Source organism: Microcebus murinus, chromosome 12 (genome assembly GCF_040939455.1).
Source record: "Microcebus murinus isolate Inina chromosome 12, M.murinus_Inina_mat1.0, whole genome shotgun sequence".
Taxonomy (NCBI): Eukaryota; Metazoa; Chordata; class Mammalia; order Primates; family Cheirogaleidae; genus Microcebus; species Microcebus murinus.
Genome location: NC_134115.1, coordinates 2,754,831 through 2,776,380, shown reverse-complemented (window position 1 = coordinate 2,776,380; position 21,550 = coordinate 2,754,831). Strand labels below are relative to the sequence as shown.

Sequence of the window (21,550 nt, the reverse complement as noted above, 5' to 3'; positions counted from 1 at the left end):
GGGATTCTTTTCCCCAGTGTATGTTTTTGTCTGCTTTGTCAAAGATTAGATGGCTATATGAGGATTGTTTTATATCAGGATTCTCAGATCTGTTCTACTGGTCAATATTCCTATTATTGTGCCATTACCATATTGATTTAATTACTACAGATTTGTAGTATAGATTGATATCTGGCATATTAATGCCTCCCATTTTGTTTTTGTTGCCTAGAATTGCTTTTGATATTCGGGGTCTTCTTCGGTTCCATACGAAGGGTAAAATTAATTTTTTCTATATCTGTGAAAATGCTGATGGGATTTTAATAGGTATTGCATTGAATCTGTAGATCAGTTTGGGTAGTATAGACATTTTAATGATGTTGAATCTGCCAATCCACGAGCATGGTGTGGATTTCCATCTGTTTACATCCTCTGCTATTTCTTTCCTCAGTGTTTCATAGTTCTCCCTGTAGAGGTCTTTTACCTCCTTGGTTAAGTATATTCCTAGGTACTTTAATTTCTTTGTTGTTATTGTGAAGGGAATTGAGTCTTTGATTTGGTTCTCCATTAGATTGTTGTTGGCGTATATGAATGCCTCTGATTTCTGTGTATTGATTTTGTATCCTGAGATTTTACTAAATTCATTGATCAGTTCCAGGAGTTTCTTGGTTGAATCTTTGGGGTTTTGTAAATATAATATCATATCATCAGCAAACAGTGAAAGTTTGATCTCTTCTGCCCCTATTTGCATACCTTTAATTCCATTTTCCTGTCTGATTACTGTAGCCAGGACTTCCAGCACCATGTTGAATAGAAGTAGAGACAGTGGGTAGCCTTGTCTGGTTCCAGTTCTAAGTGGGAATGATTTCAATTTTTCCCCATTGAGTATGATGTTGGCTATGGGTCTGTCATCATTTTTAGGTATGTCCCTTCTATGCCTATTTTCGTATCATGAAAGGGTGTTGAATTTTGTCAAAAGCTTTTTCTGCATCTATTGAAAGAATCACGTGGTCTTTGTTTTTTGCTTCTGTTTATGTGGTGAATTGCATTTGTAGATTTACATATGCTGAACCATCCTTGCATCACTGGGATGAAGCCCACTTGGTCGTGATGGATTATTTTTTAGATAAGCATCTGGATTCGGTTAGCTAAGATTTTGTTGAAAATTTTTGCATCTATATTCATTAGGGATATTGGTCTGTAGTTTTCTTTTTTTGTTGCATCCTTTCCTGGTTTGGGTATCAGAGTAATATTCGCTTCATAAAAGGTGTCGGGGAGGTTTCCGTTCTTCTCGATGTTGCGAAATAGTTTCTGCAAGATAGGTACTAGTTCTTCTTTGTAAGTGTGGTAAAATTCGGGTGTGAAGCTATCTGGACCGGGACTTTTCTTTTTAGGGAGATTTTTAATTGCTGTTTCTATTTCAGCTGTTGAGATTGGCCTGTTCAGAGAATCTATTTCTTCCTGGTTGAGCCTAGGAAGGCTGTGTGTTTCTAGAAATTTGTCCTTTACTCCACACTTTCCAGTTTGTGTGCATAAAGATTTTTGTAGTATTCATAAATTATATCTTGTATCTCTTTGGGATCCATTGTGATATCTCCTTTTTTGTTCCTGATGGAGGTTATTAGAGATTTCTGTTTTCTGCATTTCATTAGCTTAGTCAATGGTGTGTCAATTTTGTTTATTTTTTCAAAGAACCAATGTTTTGTTTTATTAATCTTCTGAATAGCTTCCCTATTTTCAATTTCATTTAGTTCTGATTTGATCTTGTTGATTTCACTTCTTCTGCTGGGTTATGGGTTGGTCTGTTCTACTTTTTCCAGCTCTTTGAGTTGTTTCGTTAGATTGTCTATTTGTGATCTTTTTGACTTTTGGTTATAGGCATTTATGGAAATAAACTTTCCTCTCAGAACTGCTTTAGCTGTGTCCCAGAGGATTTGATATCTTGTCTTTCCATTGTCATTTTGTTCATAGAATTTTTTTATTTCCATCTTCATTTCTTTATTTATAAAGTAATCATTTAGTAGGAGGTTGTTTAATTTCCATGTTTTTGTGTAGAAGTTTGAGTTTCTGTTAGGGTTGATTTCTACTTTTATTCCACTGAGATCTGAGACGGTACATGGTATGATTTCTAGTTTTTTAAATTTTTGAGATTTACTTTGTGTCCTAGGATATGGTCAATCTTAGAGAATGTCCCGTGAGCTGATGAGAAGAACGTATATTCAATGGATTTTGGGTAGAATGTCCTGTAAATGTCAGTCAGACTCAATTGTTCCAGAGTTTTGTTTAAGTCCATTATATCTTTATTGATTTTCTGTTTGGAGGATCTGTCTTGTGCTGTCAGTGGGGTGTTGAAGTCTCCGGTGACTATGGAGTTGCTATTCATCAATTTGCTGAGATCCAGTAAGGTTTGCTTTATGAAACTGGGTGCACCTAAGTTGGGTGCATATATATTTAAAATTGTTATCTCTTCTTGTTGAAGTGTGCCCTTCACCATTATATAATGACCCTCATTGTCTTTCACTACTTTTGTTGATTTAAAAACTAAATCGTCTGAAATCAGAACTGCCACGCCAGCCTTCTTTTGGCTTCCACCTGCCTGGAATAGTGATCTTCACCCTTTTACTTTTAGTCTATATGCATCCTTGCAGGTTAGATATGTTTCCTGAAGATAGCGTATTCTTGGCCTGTATTTTCTTATCCATTCAGCTAGCCTATGTCTCTTGAGTGGAGAGTTTAAGCCATTCACATTTATTGAGAGAACTGATAGGTAAGGAAGATTATTATTCATTCTGTTGTGTTGGATGTTGTTGCTTTGATTTGTCTCTTGAGCCATTGTATTATCTGGCCTTTAATCTTTGGGTTTTGGTTGTTTTTATATTCGTGAGTTTTTATTATGGTGTTCCGTGCTTAACACTGTTTTGAGTACTTCTTGTAGGGCGAGTCTTGTCTTGGTGATTTCTCTGAGACTTTGCTTGTCTGAGAATGTCTTTATTTCTCCTTCATATATGAAGCTTAGTTTTGCAGGGAATAAGATTCTAGGCTGGGCATTGTTTTGTTTCAGAAGAGTGAGAATGGGGCCTCAGTCTCTCCTTGCTTGTAAAGTCTCATTAGAGAAGTCTGGTGTTATTTGAATTGGCTTTCCCTTGTATGTCACTTGCTTCTTTCGTCTTACAGCTCTTAGAAGAGCCTCTTTAGTTGATATTTTGGTCAGTCTGATGACTGCATGTCGTGATGTCTTCCTGTTTGCATTGAATCTCCCAAGGGTCCTCTGAGCTTCTTGAACTTGTATCTGGACATTTTTAGCAAGGCCTGGGCAATTTCCTTCTATGATGTCTTCAAATAGCTTGTCCAACCCTTGAGTGTTGTCTTCTTCCCTTTCTGGTAACCCTATGACCCTCACATTAGGTTTCTTCACATAATCTCACATCTCTTGTAGGCTTTGCTCTTTTTTCTTGTTTCTCTGCTCTATCTCTGTGACGGTTTTATTTAGTTGGAGGGTATTATCTTCAATCTCTGAGATTCTTTCTTCTGTTTGATCTACCCTGTTCTTGAGACTTTTCACTGTATTTTGTGGTTTCCTGAATTGATTCTTCATTTCCAGGAGTTCAGTTAAACTTTTCTTCATTGTGTCTATTTCTTTAGTTAACTTTTGTTCTACGTCCTGGAGGCTTTTTGTGTTTTTTTTTTTGTGTGTGTGTGTGTTGGTTATTGAGTTGTTGTTGCATGTCGGTGAGTGTTCTTATGATCCACATATGAAATTCGTCTTCTGTCATTTTGGTTGCCTGATTTTGGTTGGTGTCCGTTTCTAGGGGGCTGGTGCTCCTCTTTAGGGGTGGGTTTTCCATTTGGTTCTTCATATTTCCTGAGTTCCTTCGCTGATTTCTTCCCATGTTGATCAGTTGTTTTCTTTCCTTTAGGTTTTTGTTTGGGTATTCACATGCCTTGTTTAGTTTCTGAGCTGGTATGTGGTGTCTGTGGGTGAGATTCGACCACTCCCTGTATAATGAGTCAGTGGGTGCCGTGAAAAGGCTGTGCAGGATGCCCTCCCTGTCAGTAGGTGGCGCTTGCTTGGAGGAACAGGCTACACTGTTGTTTTTGTGTCCTGTTATCAACTCTTGTTCCTTTAGAGAGGCACTCTAGTGCCTCAGGTGGTGGGTGGGGCCCTGGGACTTCCAGGTGTGTCCTTTTCTCTCCCTCAGTGAGGGCTAGTCTAGGAGAGAGTCTGGGCAGAGCTGGGTTGGGTAAGCCTGCCCTCAGGCACCACCAATGTCGTTAGCAGGGGTCAAAGTTGTGTTCTCTGCTTCCAGGAAAATCTGTCAGAGAGGGGCTGTGATGGCCCCACTCAGCCAGAAAGCTATAGGGCCGTCTGAGACCCATAGTCTGGAGCGGGCCTCACTTCTTTCCACCCTCCCCAACTCCACAGCTACTCCTCGGCCTCTGCCAGCAGGCCAGACCACACGCCACCAGGCCTCCCCGGTCTGTGATGCCAGCGGGGAGGTTCCCTGCACAGAAACGCCACCTGGGCTGGGCGCACGGACTCCTTTTGGGAGGAGCATTGCCCTCTAGGATGCTGATCTGCTCCTGAAGGCACACACACCTCAGTAGGCTGTTCACGTATATCCCTTCTGTGTCCCGGACAATGCGAGACCTCGGTGCACGGGATCTGGTCTGCAGGTCTGCCCTCTGGGTCCCAGAGTTCAAACTGTATCCCCACCAGGGAGAGGAGTTCCAGTCCCAATTCACCCACAGGGAGCCCAAGCTGGGTCTGTTGTCTCTCAGCCTCAGGGTCTGCCCCGTTCCTCTGGGAACACCGTGCCAGCAGCACCTGGGAGGGCTGGTGGGTAGGGAGCTCACAGTCTGAGTTCCCCTTAGTCAGCTGTAGGGTCCCAAAAGGGAAGGTCCCGTTCCCTGGAGGTGCCTCCGGTTGGTAGCTGTATTGTCTCTCTGGGCAGCCGTGGGTAGGGTCAGCGGAGGGGAGGAGGAGGCAATATGGCACCTGCTGCGCGGCTCGGGTCTGCGCACACAGAGGTGCCCCGAGGGATTTGGGTGCCTCGTGCCATGTCAGCTACTGGCTCACCGCTAGCTGGTGTCGGCCGTCTCTGGGCTGGTGTCCGCAGGTCTCTCCACCTGCTAGGGAGCCCACCAGCAGTCCCAGATGCAGGGGAGGGGAAACGGCAAAGACACCTACCCTTCCCGCTGGTCTCCGGGCTGTTCCGCGGTCTCAGCTTCCAGTTCTCCTCCGCAGCCTCCTCCCGTGCAGTCTCCTGGGGTCTCAGGTACCCCTCCTTTCGGCCCTCATCAGCTATATGCTCATCTTCTTGCTTCTTTTTTCTAATTTCTGCTAGAATCTGTCTTTTCTGCAGAGACACTTTGTCTGTCGGTGTGTCTCGTCCACCATATTGATCCTCCCCCCTCAGGGCTCTCTTTTCTACTCGCTCTTTGCTTTCTTCCAGCCACCCTATATGTCCACAGCTCCACTTACAAACCATACATGGATTGATCACAAAATTATTAGTTCAAGTCCAGACCTTGACCCTGACTTTCAGACCTGTGCATGCACATACGTATATGTTTTATGTATCTATGTATTCAAAATTTCTAACTAGAGAAATAAATATAAAGATAAATATATATGTATGTGTATTCAGATAGATGATTAAAAATTTCTCTAAGTAAATCTTCGGTTAAAATGGCAATCAATCATAGCTAAGGATACAGTATTGTAACAAGAGTACCAAATGTTAGAACCTGTGAGATGTAACCAAAGTATTACTCAGAGGAAAAATTATATGAAATTATTAGAACACAAAGAAAGACTGCAAAATAAAACAATAAGATGAAGCTAAAGAAAGGATAGATAAAGGAGAAAATAGATTTCTAAAAGCAGTAAACCAGATATACCCACACGTGGTGGATTTAGAAATAGAGAATTCACAAAAGAACAGTGTTGGGAATGAGAAAAGGTATAGACTCAAGATACAGAAGATACTCAAGATACAGTTTCAAAAATTATTAAGGAACACTTATACCAACAAATATGATGATATAATTAATTGTATTTTCTAGTAAAATACAAATGAGTGACACTGACTTAAGAATAGCTTGAGCTGGGCATGGTGGTGTGCACCTGTAGGCTCAGCCACTCAGAAAGCTGAGGCAGGAGGATCACCAGAGTCTAGGAGTTTGGGGCTGCAGTGAGCTGTGGTCATGCTCACCACTCTGCACTCTGGGTGACAGAGCAAGGCCCAGTCTCTGCAAAAGAAAAAAAAATGAATAGCTTGAAAATTCAAACAAAGTACTAACCAGAGAAAAACCAAGATAGTGAATGGCAGTTGAGTGCCTGTAGGCTCTTCGAGGGCGGCTGCTGTGTCTGTCCTGTTCATTGTGGACTCCCTGCCGCCGGACCTGTGCCGGTGAATAGCAGGTGCACGGTGGACATCGGCAAAGGGAAACAGTGACAGTTCCATGAGGAAACAGCTGAGAAGAGTTGACTGGTGAGTTCTCCACACCTTTAAAGCACAGTTAATTTCCATTTTTGAACACAGAAAATAATCTAAGGCTCTCTACTTCATTCTACAAGACTAGCACTTTCCTGATAACTAAAACCGGATGCCACATATATAGAGACCTATACATACCTCGGTTCAGTGCATAGATGCAAACATCTTACGTAAAATGATACCAAATGAACTCTAGCTGTGTATTAAAGAATCACAACCAGGGCCAGGCACCATGGCTCGCACCTATAATCCCAGCACTTTGGGATGCTGAAGCAGAAAGATTGCTTGAGGAGGACAGGAGTTCAAGACCAGCTTGGGAAATATAGCAAGATTCCATCTCAAAAAGAAAAAGAAAAACAATCGTGCAATTTTTATTTGTTTATAAGAATGCAAAGTGTTTCAACTTTGGTAATCTATTAATACAATTCACTACATTAACAAAGTAAAAAATAAAAACATACAGTCTACATGATAGTAGCTGAACAGGCATTCTATGTAATTCAACATCTATTATTGAACATAACATTTCGTGAATTAGGATAAAAGAAACTTTCTATTGTGATAAAGGAAATTTTTTGCAAATATAACAACTGATGGTGAAACACTAGACATTCCTGTCAAAATCAGGAACAGACAAAGACTCCACTTATTGCTGCCAACGTTTGCTTTTTTCTGGAGGATCTGGATACTACAGTAGAATAAGAAAAATATATTAAAAGTGTAAATATTAGAAAGGGAAGAGAAAAACTCTCATTCCTGGTAAATGACATGACTTTTCTATTTGTCTTTTATTGCTGCATAACAAATCACCACGAACTGAAAGTCTTAAAACAACACCCACTTGTTTTCTCACAGTTCTGTAGGCCAGAGCCCAAGGGGGCTGCACAGGGTTCCTGGCCTAGTGTCTCGTGAGGCTGAAATCAAGGTTTTAGCTGGGCTGAATTCTTGTCTGGAGACTCAGGGAAAATCCACTTCCAAGTTCCTGTGTCTTGTGGTCACAATTCAGTTCCTCATGGTTGGAGGGCTGAGCTTCCTGTGACCTCAGTGTGTGTTGCTCTCTGTCTCGGCAACAGGGAACCTGCCGAGCATCGAATCCCTCTGATGCTCTAAATCTCTGAATCCCTCTTCTCTTAGCAGCCACGGAAAATGCTCTGCTTTTAAGGGGCTGGTGTGAATAGATTAGGTCTGCCCACATAACCTCCCTATCTTAAATTCAGTTGATTGATAACCTTAATTACACCTGCAAAACCCCCTTTGCAGTGTCATGGGAGAGGTTACAGGGACCGTCACAGAATTCTGCTTACCACAGTCTTCTTCTAAAAATTCCCAAAGGACCAACTGATAGCATAATAGCCAGATACAATATCAAAGTGCAGAAATCAATAATTAACGATAAAATGCACTGGGAGAAAAATTTCAGGCACGAGAAGAAACAAAAACTAGAAACAGCCAGAGATTAAAACTAACAAAAACGTGCAAGACCTAGATAAAGAAAATTATAAGTGCTTACTGAACACAATAAAGAGACCCAAATGATGGGGAGACTGAGCACATTTCTTAGTCTCCTTTTCATTTTCCTTCTTTGTTTGAAAGAGTAAATGAACAACGCGGAGAATTTTGAAGAAACACCACAAGGAGAACATAATCTACCAGATCCCGAGTCACACTCTGAACAGTGCTAGTTAAAACAGTGTATAATTAGCATGGGACTAGTCAAACAGAGTGAGGAAACTGAGAGACCATAACCATGGAACCTGGGAATATTCTAATAGCAGCATTCAAGTGCAGGGAAAGACTGAACTGGTCAACAAAGGGTGTTGATACAGACAATGGGTCATCTATTTAGGAAAAAAATGCTAAATTCTTACCTCACAATGTGCAGAATAATATATTCTAGATGAATTAAAGAGCTAAATGTGAAAAACAACAGCAAAAGCCTTGAACATACAAAAACAGAATACATTATATTTTATAACTTGGGATGGACTAAAAGTTTCAGAGCAATACAAGACACAACAAGGAAATTTCAAGAGGTCTGACTACATACAATTGAAATCTATGCACCAAGAAGCCTTGGAAATTAAGTTAAAATGCAAGTAACAAGCCCAGGAGTTTGAGGTTGCTGTGAGCTAGGCTGACACCACGGCACTCTAGCCTGGGCAACAGAGTGAGACTCTGTCTCAAAAAAAATTTTAAAAAAATGGCCCAAGCGCCTAAAAGATCAGCTTTCAATTAACTGCTGTTTGATGCTGGCCTTTTTGTGGAGGAGGCAGAGACTTGTAAATATGCACTCCCATGTGTAACGCATGTGTAGGGATCTGAAATCACCCCACAGTTCCCCACAGGAAGGGAAGGGAGGGCTGAGGTGGTGGGACAGAAGGCAAGCCGAGGCTGCGTTAAAAGGTTCATTGTACGTCAATTTCATGTAACTGAGGCATTTCCTGACATCCACATTTCATTTGCTTTCAATTTTGTTGGTTTAATATATCTCAGAAGTAACATGTGTTGGAAAAAAGTTAAATAATACATAAAGTTAAAATTGAAAGTTTCCTTCTACCAACAATACTTCTCAGCTCTCTCCTACTCCTGAGGGATAGAAACTTCTGTGCGTCAATCTTTATGAAACTCATTGTTTCATAAAGAATTCATTTGAGATCATTTTGAAAACAAAATGTATACACACAAAAATAAGAGGAAAATACATAATTCCACAAGCATAAAACATAGGTGGTTTTATTCATACAGTAACTATTTTCTATGCACTTATAAAAACATAGTTGGCATCATAAGATACCTACTGCTGTGTGATCTTATTTTTTCACATCAAAATATACATTTTGTACCCCATTTAATGTAAATAAACATACACTCACACTCTGATTTTTGATGGCTGTGATTATATACAATACATAGTTAAATTACACCTTTAATATTTGAATATTCAGGTTACTTCCATTTTTAATAGTAAACAATGCTAACAATAATATTTCCCTGTATATATTTTCATATTCTTTTCTAATTATTTTCCTTTTGATTTTATGATTAAACATTTTTTAACAAGAAGTACTGCTGATATTTATGTAAAAAAATAGTATGGCAGAAAACGTCATAAACAAAGTCAAAGGACAAATGATCAACAGAGAAATATATTTGACAAATAAAGAGTTAACATCCATAATGCACAAAAGTGCTTGAAAAATAAGAAAAAGATATTAAAACCTCAATGCAAAATAGTCAGAGTATGAATAGATAGTTTTGGAGAAAAGAAATACTAATGATCAATAAACATATGAAAATATGATTAATTTGACTATGAGCCAGATAAATGCAAATTCAAGTAATAGTAAGATCCTAATTTCATCCAATATATTTGCTTAAAAGTGGGAAAATTGATGACACCCTAGTGGCAGCAAGGATTTGGGGGAAAGGACGCTCGCATACTTTGCTCGTGGGAATGCAAATAACTGAACTGTCTTCGACAGCAATCTGGCAGTATCCATACAAGGTTAAAATGTGGGTACCCTTTGGCCCAGCAATCTCACTTCTTGGAATCTACTCTATAAAAACAAATGCACCAGTCCTTGAGGATGTTTATTGCAACACTTTTTGGCAGGGCAAAGAACTAAATGAAGTGTGAAAGGCAATCTGCAGAAAAATGTGTACTGTACGCTTCCAGTTTTGTAAAACAGAAAGTGACTTTATGAAACATTATCTATGACTATGTGTTTGCCTTTGGCTATATGAATATACTGAAAGGTATGGTTAAGGTGACAACCTGGCTAAAAATCAGCTGAGTTTTAGCTTTGAGAGATAATAGCTTAATACAAAGAAACCAAGGCTAGATGATGGTGGTGGTGGTGGTGATGGTGATGATGATTTTACTAGGAGCATAGATTACTTTGTAATTAATATTTTTTAAAAAGATAAATGAGTTGGACCCAAGAGTGGGGTGAATAACTTCTGCACATATATGCTGGCTATGGAGCAAGAAGGACTTGATATCACCCCAGAATGGCACATGTGGACAGCAAAGTTTGTGTCTGCAAATAGGACCATTGACTGCCTATCCACATAAGTACAAGCTGCCACATCATCCCTGGCTAGAAGACTGTCCTACTTCCACTGCCTGCACTCTTTCCTTCTCTTCTCCCTCAAAAGAGTGTCCTGAGAGTTCCTCTCTGGGGTCCTCTCCCTGGTTATGGGCTCTGCAAAGGCTGTACAAGGCGCCTGCAGAGCCCTTCCAGGAGGCTGTGGGTAGAGTCAGGAAGCTGCAACCTCCCCTCCCTCCCTCCCTCTGCCCATCCTGTCCTCTGTTCCTGCCAGCTGTGACTGCCCTGCTGGGATGTGCTGTCATAGCGGGAGCTGGACCCACCACCCGCGGGGTGAACTCAGATTCTGGGAAACCAGCACAGTATTCACTCAAAATCAGAAAGCCCGGAGAGGACGGGAGGGCGAGAGAATACCCACATTCCTTCTGCCCCCACAGGAGTTTGGAGTCGCAAGAACCAGGAGAAGTTGGGGCATCAGGAATGTGCGGTCAGTTGAAGTGAGGACCTGAGGGTCTGGCCCGCCCTCCCGGGCTGGCGGGTGCTGGCTCAACACCTGTGTGAGGGCCGGCTGGGCGGTGCTCTCTGCGCCACGGCCTTCTCGGGCGCCGTTCCCTACTAAAAACAATCCCCAGGCCTGGGCGCTTAGCACTCATTGCGCAGATCCAAGGGGGCAAGTCCTGTAGCCCCTGGCTTGAAATGAGACCCTCAGAGTGAGGGCGAGCAGCCCCGCTGCCCGGCCAGGGAGCAGAAAGCAAGGGGCCTCTGCGAGACCCCGAAGGCACCCGAACATAAAACGGCCCTGTTCTCCGTGTGAGCTCGCGGCTCCTGCGACTTTTCCCGCGGTGGGTGAGGGGGAGCAGCCGCCCTCCTCCCAGCCTCCTGCTTCTCCCCGGAAATGCTGCCAGGGAGGGCTCCGGTTTGAAGGCACAAGAGGGACTTTCTCCCCAACGGGTCACTGCCCAGCCTCGCAGGTCACACGCAAAGCGGGCCCTGGACCGTCCAGGCACACCATTAGGGCCTGGGACGCTTCTCTGGGCCTCAGGTTTCCCAACCGAAAATGAGGCTGATAACTGCCCTGAGTGAGTCAGCACAGGTGAGGCTGCAGCGCCAGGTGACCCAGACGCACAACGGCCTCCCGCTGTCCTCCCTGCGGACTCCGCCTGCCCCGCGAGCAGATGCTGTCGAGGGCTTCGGGCCGGCCGGGCGGGCCGCACGCGGGGTCCGACGCCGTGGAGGGGGTTCGGGCAGGCCGCACGCGGGGTCCGACGCCGTGGAGGGGGTTCGGGCGGGCCCACGCGGGGTCCGACGCCGTGGAGGGGGTTCGGGCAGGCCGCACGCGGGGTCCGACGCCGTGGAGGGGGTTCGGGCGGGCCCACGCGGGGTCCGACGCCGTGGAGGGGGTTCGGGCAGGCCGCACGCGGGGTTCCGACGCCGTGGAGAGGGTTCGGGCAGGCCGGGCGGGCCCACGCGGGGTCCGACGCCGTGGAGGGGGTTCGGGCAGGCCGCACGCGGGGTTCCGACGCCGTGGAGAGGGTTCGGGCAGGCCGGGCGGGCCCACGCGGGGTTCGGACTCCGTGGAGGGGGTTCGGGCAGGCCGGGCGGGCCCACGCGGGGTTCCGACTCCGTGGAGGGGATTCGGGCAGGCCGGGCAAGCCCACGCGGGGTTCGGAGGCCGTGGAGGGGGCTCGGGCCGGCCGGGCGGGCCCACGCGGGGTTCGGAGGCCGTGGAGGGGGTTCAGGCCGGCCCGGCGGGCCCACGCGGGGTTTGGAGGCCGTGGAGGGGGTTCGGGCTGGCCCGGCGGGCCGCACGCGGGGTCCGACGCCGTGGAGGGGGTTCGGGCAGGCCGAGCGGGCCCACGCGGGGTCCGACGCCGTGGAGAGGGTTCGGGCTGGCCCGGCGGGCCGCACGCGGGGTCCGACGCCGTGGAGGGGTTCGGGCAGGCCGGGCAAGCCCACGCGGGGTTCGGAGGCCGTGGAGGGGGTTTGGGCTGGCCCGGCGGGCCGCACGCGGGGTCCGACGCCGTGGAGGGGTTCGGGCAGGCCGAGCGGGCCCACGCGGGGTCCGACGCCGTGGAGGGGGTTCGGGCTGGCCCGGCGGGCCCACGCGGGGTCCGACGCCGTGGAGGGGTTCGGGCAGGCCGGGCGGGCCCACGCGGGGTTCCGCCGTGCCGGTGGCGCAGTCTCGCCGCTGGCGCCGCACGGAGTCCGCGTTCATTGTTCCTCTTCTGCGAGGACTCGGCGAGCCGGAGCCGGGAGAGCCGCTGTCCGTGCGGTCACCGGGCAGACCCGCGGCAAGCTGGGACGGGGTGGCGTGCGAGCTGCGCGGCCGGGGGCCCCTGCGGCGCCCGCACTGGAAGCGGGGCGGAGCCGTGCCCTCGCAGGGAGGCCTGCGTCTCGGGGGACGGGCGGGCGGACAGGCGGGCAGACGTGAGCAGTGACACGCGCCACGTGCCAAGAGGCGGAGAGGCCGCGGAGAGGCCGGCGGGAGGGCGGGGTTCCGGCGGGCGGCGGCGCGCGAGCTGCGAGGGCTGCGGGCCGAGGGCCCGAGTTGGGGCCACGAGGCGACAGACAGCGCCTGCAGCCGTGACCTGGAGCCGCAGGGCACACGCCCGGGTCCCTGCAGTTGCTCCAGCCATGTGTTTAAAATTAAATAAAGTTAAAACTTCGTTTGCACCAGCTGCCGGCGGATCCTGAGTGGCCCCGGCGGGGACGGCGTCTAGAGCCCCGGTCCCCGGCCTGCGGGACGGCGCCCTGGTCAGGCGAGGCCGCGCGTGCGGAGCGGAGGCCGGCTCTGTGGTTGGGGCGCAGGTTTGTGGTCGTGAGGTCAAGGCAGCAATCTTGGAAGAGGCGGCTTGTACCTCCAGCAGGTGGGCAAAGCATCTGCCTTTCACAAAACCCTTACAGTACAAAAGAACACAAACACATCCATCGTTTGGCAGAAATTGTAGTCGACCTGATTTTAAATCACCACTATCCTCTTCTTCCTCCTCAACATTATCCTCCTCCTGCTCATCACTGTGTCATCAATATCTTATACCTCTGCCAGCACACCCCTTTGATTTTCTTCCTGCAATGTGTAAGGCAACAGGATGAGTGTTGTTTGTAAGTATAAAATGGACAGGTTCTTTTAGGTTAAAAAAATTATACAAATACCTGAAACTGTGTGGCCTCTATCTGCAGGCACTTCTCTCAATAAGTAATTGATGGAATTAATAGAAAATAAATTGGTAAAAAATAAATAATTGATGGAACAAATATTGCCTTTACAATAACCCAAGATACTTCATTAAGAACTAGAAAAAAGACTGTAGCATGATGTTCCAAAGTAAAATATTAGCAAATGCAAAACATGGTATATCATGTATTGGTTGGATCCTGGATCAAAGGGAAAAAGTCAGCTGTAAAAGACAGTATTAGGACAAATGGAAAAATTTGAATATGGACCATATATTTAGGTAATATTAATAGTATTGTATCATGTTAATATTCCTGAGTGTGATAATTATATATTTTTTGTTAGGAGATGGAAGCTAAAGCATTCAAGGATTCAGTGTCATGATGTCTGTAATTAACTTTCAGATGGTTCCTCATAAATGTGTGTATATCACATACATATATAGTACAAATATGGAAAAATGTTAACAGTTGGCTAATTTAGGTGAAGGTTATATACATATTTATTTGATTGTTTTTCGTAACTTCTCTGTAGGTTGAGTATTTTATAATAAAAGTTGGAGATAAACCAAAGGATTTTTAAAAAATGAGGTAATATGAGTAACTCTCCACTAAAGAATGACCATGTTTGCAAACCTCTCAAAAAAGCTAGTGGATAAATATTGTTTATTTTACATATTTGAATTTATTTGTTTACGATGAAATATTTTTTCATCCTTTTCAAAATATTGGTCTTAATTGGTTAAATTGATTATGTTTTGTGTTTGAATTTATTTAATTTCTTCAAATGCTTTTGCATAAATTTATTTGCTAATGAAACCTTAACTTTTGGGATAAAAACCTTAGCATGTCAGAATCAGATCCTTGGGGATCTCAAGTGCAAGTTCCTTAATGCTAGTTATAAGTTCAGCCACCCCCTTTTGAGGAATTGGTACATTTCTGCAGATCAAGAGGGATCAAGAACAAATGCTGTGTGCACACTCACACAGAGGGGCATCCAGCTGCCGCACGCCTTGGCCTCAGTGGGGTCACTCTGGCCACAGAAGACAATGGAAAAGATCGTGGTGCAAAAGAAAATTAAGAAAACTGTTCTTTCCCAATTGCATCAGTTAGGACTCTTTATTGTAAGTGACAGCAAACTTGACTAAGACGGGATTAAGCAAGACAGAGAATTAAATGACTCAACAACTAAGAGGTCCAGAGAAGGACAGGCAGATTCCATTGCTCAGTGCCACAAGGACTTGGTGTTTCCCCACCTCTCAGCTCTGCCTTCCCCCATGTGGGCTCTATCTTCAGGCCTTTTCTAGTGAGACTAAATGGCTTCCAAGGCCTCAGCCATCGTCTTCTCAGTGTGAACCCAGTGAGGAGGAGCAAAGGGCTCTTTCCCAGAAGTCCTAGGGGAGACCTCACTGGCTCTTACGGTGTCACATGCCCACCCCTGAGCCAATCCCTGTGTTACTGGATGCTGAGACATACTCTGACCCCTCCACAGCCTGGTGTGCTGAGAACAGGGCTATGGTGGGTCCCTAGGTGTCTGCTAGAGAAGTGGGGGTGCATGAGTTGAGTTCCCACTCCACACCAGAAGTTATTTAGATGACTTAATGCAGTATATAACTTAGGGTAGAAAAGGAAGTGAGTTTCAGGGAGGAAGGGGAAGAAGAAACATCTTACCCTTCTTTCTCTCCTGAAATTCGGTGAATCTGCAAAAGACCAAATCTTCCTCTCCTGCAGTTGGAAGTTTCTTTTTGATTGTGAGCTTCACGACACTTCAATTTGGAATAGGGGTGTGGTGTCTTTCAACCTGTAGAGGCCATTGGAAGAGAAATTCACTCGCACTTCTGTGTGGCTCCCCTCCCTGAGCCCTGCCCTCCTACACCTTCCAGGAGCTCCTGGTGGATGCCTCTGGCTGGAACAACAGCTCTTTGGCACTGAAGAGTCTAAAGGTTTAGGAGCCCAATGCCATCTGCCCCTCCCCCCCTGTCGGCTGCATTACTGGGGGTCTCAGCAGTGTGCCAACTGCACTAGGGGTGTCTAAGGCTGGTTCCCTGGAAGCAGACCCTGAGACTAAGATGGGAATGCAAGGGATGCTCTAAGCACTGCTGCTGGGAAGCCTTGGGAGGGGAGAAGGGGTGAAACAGAGAAGGAGACCAGTGCACAGGATGTTTCCACTGGCGTTATCGCTGTGGACAGTCATGGCTGAACCCCACTGGAGGCCTCTAGAGGAAAGTTAGAACACCTCGGACTTGTTCCACCCAAGGGTTAAGGACTCTAGGGTCTTGGCTCATTGGTTGAAGGTTATTCCTGGGGTCTTCAACCACCTGTCACTTGTGGCCCATCCCATGTGTGAGTTAAGCTGCCAGGGCCCCCTGATGGAGAGTTGCTGGTATTTCTATAAGAAGCCACCATCGTGCGTGGTTTTGGCATTGCCGTGGTGTCGGGGCAGCTCCAGGAAAAGATGTCTTCTTAGACACTTGTTGGAAGCATTATTCTAGGGATGCTCTTGCCTAATAATCCTAACATAAAGAAGTAGTTGTATCCAGGGAATCAGGGCAGACTTTCAGGTCCCCTGAGAAGTGAGAACATCTTTCACAGACCCGGAGGTCACAAAAAGCCAATGACAAACAGGAAACTGTAGCAGGGGCTGGGCATGCAGCGACTGGCTGCTTCAGCCCACCTCGCTGACGGGGGCAGGAGGCAGCAACGCTGCCCCAGCTTTGCATTTTGAAGAGCTTCAGGTTGCACATTGTGGGCAAATCTGAATGACAACCTGAGTGAAAACCTGAACATATTCACTTTCTTGCTGAACAGGGTTATGGAAGGAGACTTAAAACAGTGAAATAAAAGGGCAGCTCAAGTGGAAAGAGGTGCTAAGGGTCATGCCTTCCTGCAATCTAGGCACTAAAGCCAATTTGATAAAAGAGCCATTGGACCCTCAACAGGCATGTGAAGAAGGACGTCTTGGTGCCTTTCTACCTGATGTTAAAGTGGTGGAGTGAAACCACCAGGGCTCTCTAGACAAACAGAACCGAGTCTCAGTCTCACCTCTGGGCCAGCCATGGTCTTGGGGCATCTTATTCAAACTCTTTGAGCTTCTATTTTCTTCCTTCCTTCCCTTCCTTCCTTCCATCCTTCCTTCCTTTCTTCCTTTCTTATAAAACCAAATGGATTTTATTCTATTAAATACAATCAAGTTTATTCAAGGAATGGCCATGAGTTTTCATCATCCTTCTTCCCAACTCTTCTTTCTTCCCTCCACCAGATCTGGCATTCAAGGGCTCAGAGGGACAGGGAGAGGAGGATCACATCCTGGCTGCTGGGCTCTGAGTGCTCCACGCGGCAGCACCCACAGTGCTCGAGGGGCTCCTGTGTCCTGCTGATGTCCCAGTGACAGGCCTGCTCCTGTTGCTCTGCTCACCTTCTACAAGCCACTTGCAGAACACCAGGCAGCTGCTTTCTCACCTGACCTGCTGAGTCACGGGAGTGAATGCACCTGGGGCTCAGCCTGGCAGCCAGGCTGGTGCACGGGAGCTGGACAGACCCTGACACAGGAGCTGGAAGAGCAAAAGCTGGCAGCGTTGGGGTCTCACAAAAAAGGAAAGAGCCGCTTTTTCACGATATAGAAGACTGTAGCAAGAAACAGGGCCAGAGCAAGGAAGATGAGAAGCTTGTCTGTCAGCTCCCGGCGATTGTATTTTGTGATGAGCTTCTGGCCCAGCTGGATGGTCCCGGACATGGACTTAAATTCTTCATTTGCGTCCAGGATTGTTCATGAAGAATTGACTAGTGTCGTGGCCCGATTACAGAACAGAGGATGACATACATAGAACATATACATAAGATGCACACAGACAGAATTGGCTGCAGTCCCAGAAGAAAAAAGGAAACAGAGACAAGAGATGGTTTCAGACTGCTGCACTGGAAAAGTGCTCGTCAGTTTATTATATACAGTTTAATTGGGCAAGCGTCCCACAGCTATTTTCTCATGCCAGCTACTTTCCCAGCTACTTTTTGGTACGTGACTTCCCACGGCCAACAACACCTGCTTTTCCAGTCAAAGCAAAAAGCATGACCTTCTACAGGAGATCTCTTTGATGTTTTGCACCGCTTTCGGATGACAAACAATCTCGGCTTGAGTGTGAGAGACCTTGAATCCTAGACCGTCTTGCAAGTGCCTAGCACTGCATGCTGGTTACCAGGCAACCTTGGCTTGCATGCAAGGCCATAGGTTCTTGGCCCTTTGCCTGGAGAAACAGTTTCTTCAGCTGGTCAACAAGCCCCGTCCTGCTAATCATGGGAACAAGCAATGGGCTCCCGTTCTGCTGACTTGGGGTCTCAGCCGATCTGACCCTGGGACAGCTCGCTTCAGCTTCCTTCAGACTAGAGTCTACATGGCCGCCTCGCTCTGCTGGACCTGCTGTGACATCATCCTGCTGATCCCCATGAGGCTCTCTGTGATGGTGCTGGACGTCTGGGCCAAGCTTTCTTTGGTGGTTTTCCTTTGCCTTAAGAGCTCTCCTCCCCAGAGAAGTTCTGCTTTCTCTAGATTGTCGATTGCAATTTTGCAAGTGAGATTAGCTTTCCTGCATGAGGTCTGATTGCTGAGCATCTGCTTTTTGTGATTCTCCACTTCCTGGAGTAGATGTTGTTTCTCTGACTTGCTCTTTAGCCGACCGCTCAAGCTCCTGTATTCTGTAACGTAACTGTTGAAATTTCTCTTTCACTTTGGTATTCAGTTTGGTAAGTGCACTTAAAGGTCCTGAACAATCACGGATATCCTGGATAAGCGCCTTCACCTCCAGGTCGAATTTGACAATTTCTCGGTTACAGATCCCGACGTGGACATCTCAGGGAGCTGCCATGTTGGGGACGCTGGCTACGGGCAGCGGCGGGACCCAAACTAAAACGCATTTTCGCACGGCCTTATTTTCGTCCCCGCCAGAGCTTCTATTTTCTGATCTGAAAAGCTGGCTGTGAAATCTTGCAGATTTGTCTTGAAGGTTAAATACCATGGCAGTTGGCGTGCACATGGCCCCATCACAGAACTCAGCAGCCACGAGGCGTCTGTGGGTCTGTCCTGCTAAGCTACGTGTTCCCTTGCACGGGTTATGGCTGTGTAAATAGCCCTGCTGCTTCTGTAAGGCGCCAGGGGAAAGAGAGAACAAAGCAAGAAACAGTAGACACAGGAGAGAAACTAAGATCGCCAGGGCGATAGTGGCTTTGGCAAGCTATTAATGTAAGTGATTAATGGTTGTGGAGTGTGTCCATTTTCTTGGCCTGTGTCCACTTTCATATTCTCTCTAGAGGGATGTCAAGTGGACAGGGTGAAAAAGGAATAAAAAGAGCAAGAAAAAACTATTACAGGTGAGCTCTTTCCCACCCACCCAGAAGAACTTTGGGAATTGTCCGGCCTGAACCAGCCAGGCAGCTCAGCAGGTCTCTCATATGAATATTTGCGGCTAAAGCCACAGAAATCTTGACTTTGTGCTCAAAATAGAGCACAGATTCAAAGGACTTCCTGATAAGAGACGCAGATGAAATAGCAAATTGTGTTGCTCACAAATGAGGATGGAGGATGTAAAGGTCTATTTTTGGGGTCCCTGTGCTCTCCCCTCTCCAGGCTGAATCAGCACCTGCAGTGTGGCACATTCATGTGTGCCCACTAACGGCATGGTGTGCTTGTCCCTCACTGTGGGGCTTAGTGGCTGAAGGGCTTTATTGTTGCTGCCATGTAAAGCCTTCAGTCATAAGGACTGCAGACTCTGGAACCACCTATTTCAGGAGGCTTGACACACAACGGAGTTGTGACAGTGCAATGCCACACCCAGAAATTGGAATTTGGAGGCAAAAGCAAGGGGCTAGTATTAGTTAGTGTTCTAGAAAATGAGCTCTTGCTGATTTGACTTAAATGCTTTTCCTCCACAACAAAACAGACAAAGCTACTTTTTAACCAAATTGCCATATGGGTCTGCACCTGTCAGGGTGGGACAGAGCAGATCGTCTTCCAGCCTCAGAACCCTCCCAGAGACAGGGCAGCCCAGCCCTGTCAGGAAGGGTGAGCCTTCCACCCCTTCCTGTCAAAGAGAGCCAGGCTCACACTCAGTGCAAGCTCACAACACGCTTCTAAGACGTTTTCATTCTGAAATCATTTCGGATGTACAGAAAAGTTGCAAGAACAGGACAAACAAGCCCCTAAACTCTTCATCCAGATCCCCCAGATGTCAGCATTCTACGCATTTGTCTTATCATTCGCCATAGATACACATAATTTTTCTCTGCACCATTTGACAGAGTTGCCGCCAAAATCCCCTCTGCTCCTAAACAAACAGTTCCATGTATAATGCCTAAAAAGCAAAGACATTCTTTCCCCTAATACAAGAATCAAAATCAGAAAATTAACATTGATATACTATTATCTCAGCTCCAGGCCTTATTCGGATCTCACCAGTTGCCCCAGTTATGTCCCATGGAGCAAAAGGGAAAAAAGTCCTTCTCCAGGAGCCCACGTTGCATTTAGTTTCATGTCTCTTTGGTCTCCTTTAATCTGGAGCAGGTCCTCAGTTTTCCTGAGTTTGGTATTTTTGAGGTGCACAAGCCAGTTACTTTGTAAAATGTCTATCAGTTTGGGTCTAAAGAATAAATTCATAAGAAAATCACCTTTTGGCAACAATCATAGTAATATTGATTCGGACTGTTGCCAGCTGGTGGGAGAACTAGCAGGTGAGGAGGAGTAGGATATTTGCAAGATCGCAATGCACTTCCCCACAGACTACTTATTGATTATGAAGGGAACGGCAGTCGCCTTGCATGGGGAATCCTCGCAGACCTCACCTTAGCAGGGACTCAAAGTTGACATCAGCAACATCGGACTCTGTGTCCCTCCTGCTGTGGTGCATCTCACTGCTCCTGCCTTCCCACCAAGAACACGTGCCCTGAACCTATTCATGAAGAAACGTTAAACTGCGCACACTAGCATGCTAACACAACACGAGAAAATTCGGAGTGCGGACTCGTTCTAGGCAAGAGGCCTTGGCGGCAGCAGCCCTGTCCATACAGCGAGCGTGGCAGAGCCCTGGCAGAAGTGCAGAGCCTGCGCTTGGCATCGCAGGGTCTCCCTGCTGAACGAAGGCCCCTCCTCTAGGGATAAGAAGAACTTGCTAGCCCACCCTAGTTCCCCACAATTCTTGGGTTAGCTTCTTGTTTTGGATCCTCTATTTCCTGCGGAGGCCTGAGGATCATTTAACGCTTCCAGCTCAGAGTCGTAGCCATGTCCCGGGCAGGGCTGGCTTCCCGGCTCGGCTCGGCACCTGGCCGGCGTCCTGGGCTCTGCACGGCCGTCCTCGCTTTCCTGCACCGGGGTGAGCATGGGGGCTTGCAAGTGCCACCGGGCGGGTGACCCACCTCTCCTTCTCCGTTTTCTCACCTGGTCACCAGCGGCAGTGGCACCCGTGCAGCTCTGGGCTGTTGCTTGGGGCACCTTTTGAGAGGAGTTTGGGCTTTGATGCTCTTCCCCTGTGCTCTCAGGGAAGTCATTCAGCTTTAAGTGCTCGCCCCAAGCTGCTGTTAATTCTATTTAATGACTCTCCTTTCTCCCCAGCCAGAGAGTCTGATCCCTTGACTAGCCCCCTGTGGTGTCCGGGGCCAGCCTGGGCTGTGCGGAGGGGCTGTGGTGCCAAGGTGGGCTGTTCTCAGGGTTCTAAGTGACGACCTGCAGGGAACAGCACAGCCCAGGGCAGACCCAGGGCCATGGCGCGGAGCTCATGTCATGGAGCAGCCAGCTGGACTCAGGAGTGGGTGAGCAAAAACCCCAGCATTCTCCAATACGCTGGGGGAGGAAGGCGGGTCAGGCTG

General features: G+C 46.9%; 1 pseudogene; it reads right to left on the bottom strand.

Annotated features, from left to right (window-relative positions):
- Window positions 1-17,285: 17,285 nt before the first annotated feature.
- LOC105876185 (vesicle transport protein SEC20-like) lies at window positions 17,286-18,561 on the bottom strand (annotated as a pseudogene).
- Window positions 18,562-21,550: the final 2,989 nt, after the last annotated feature.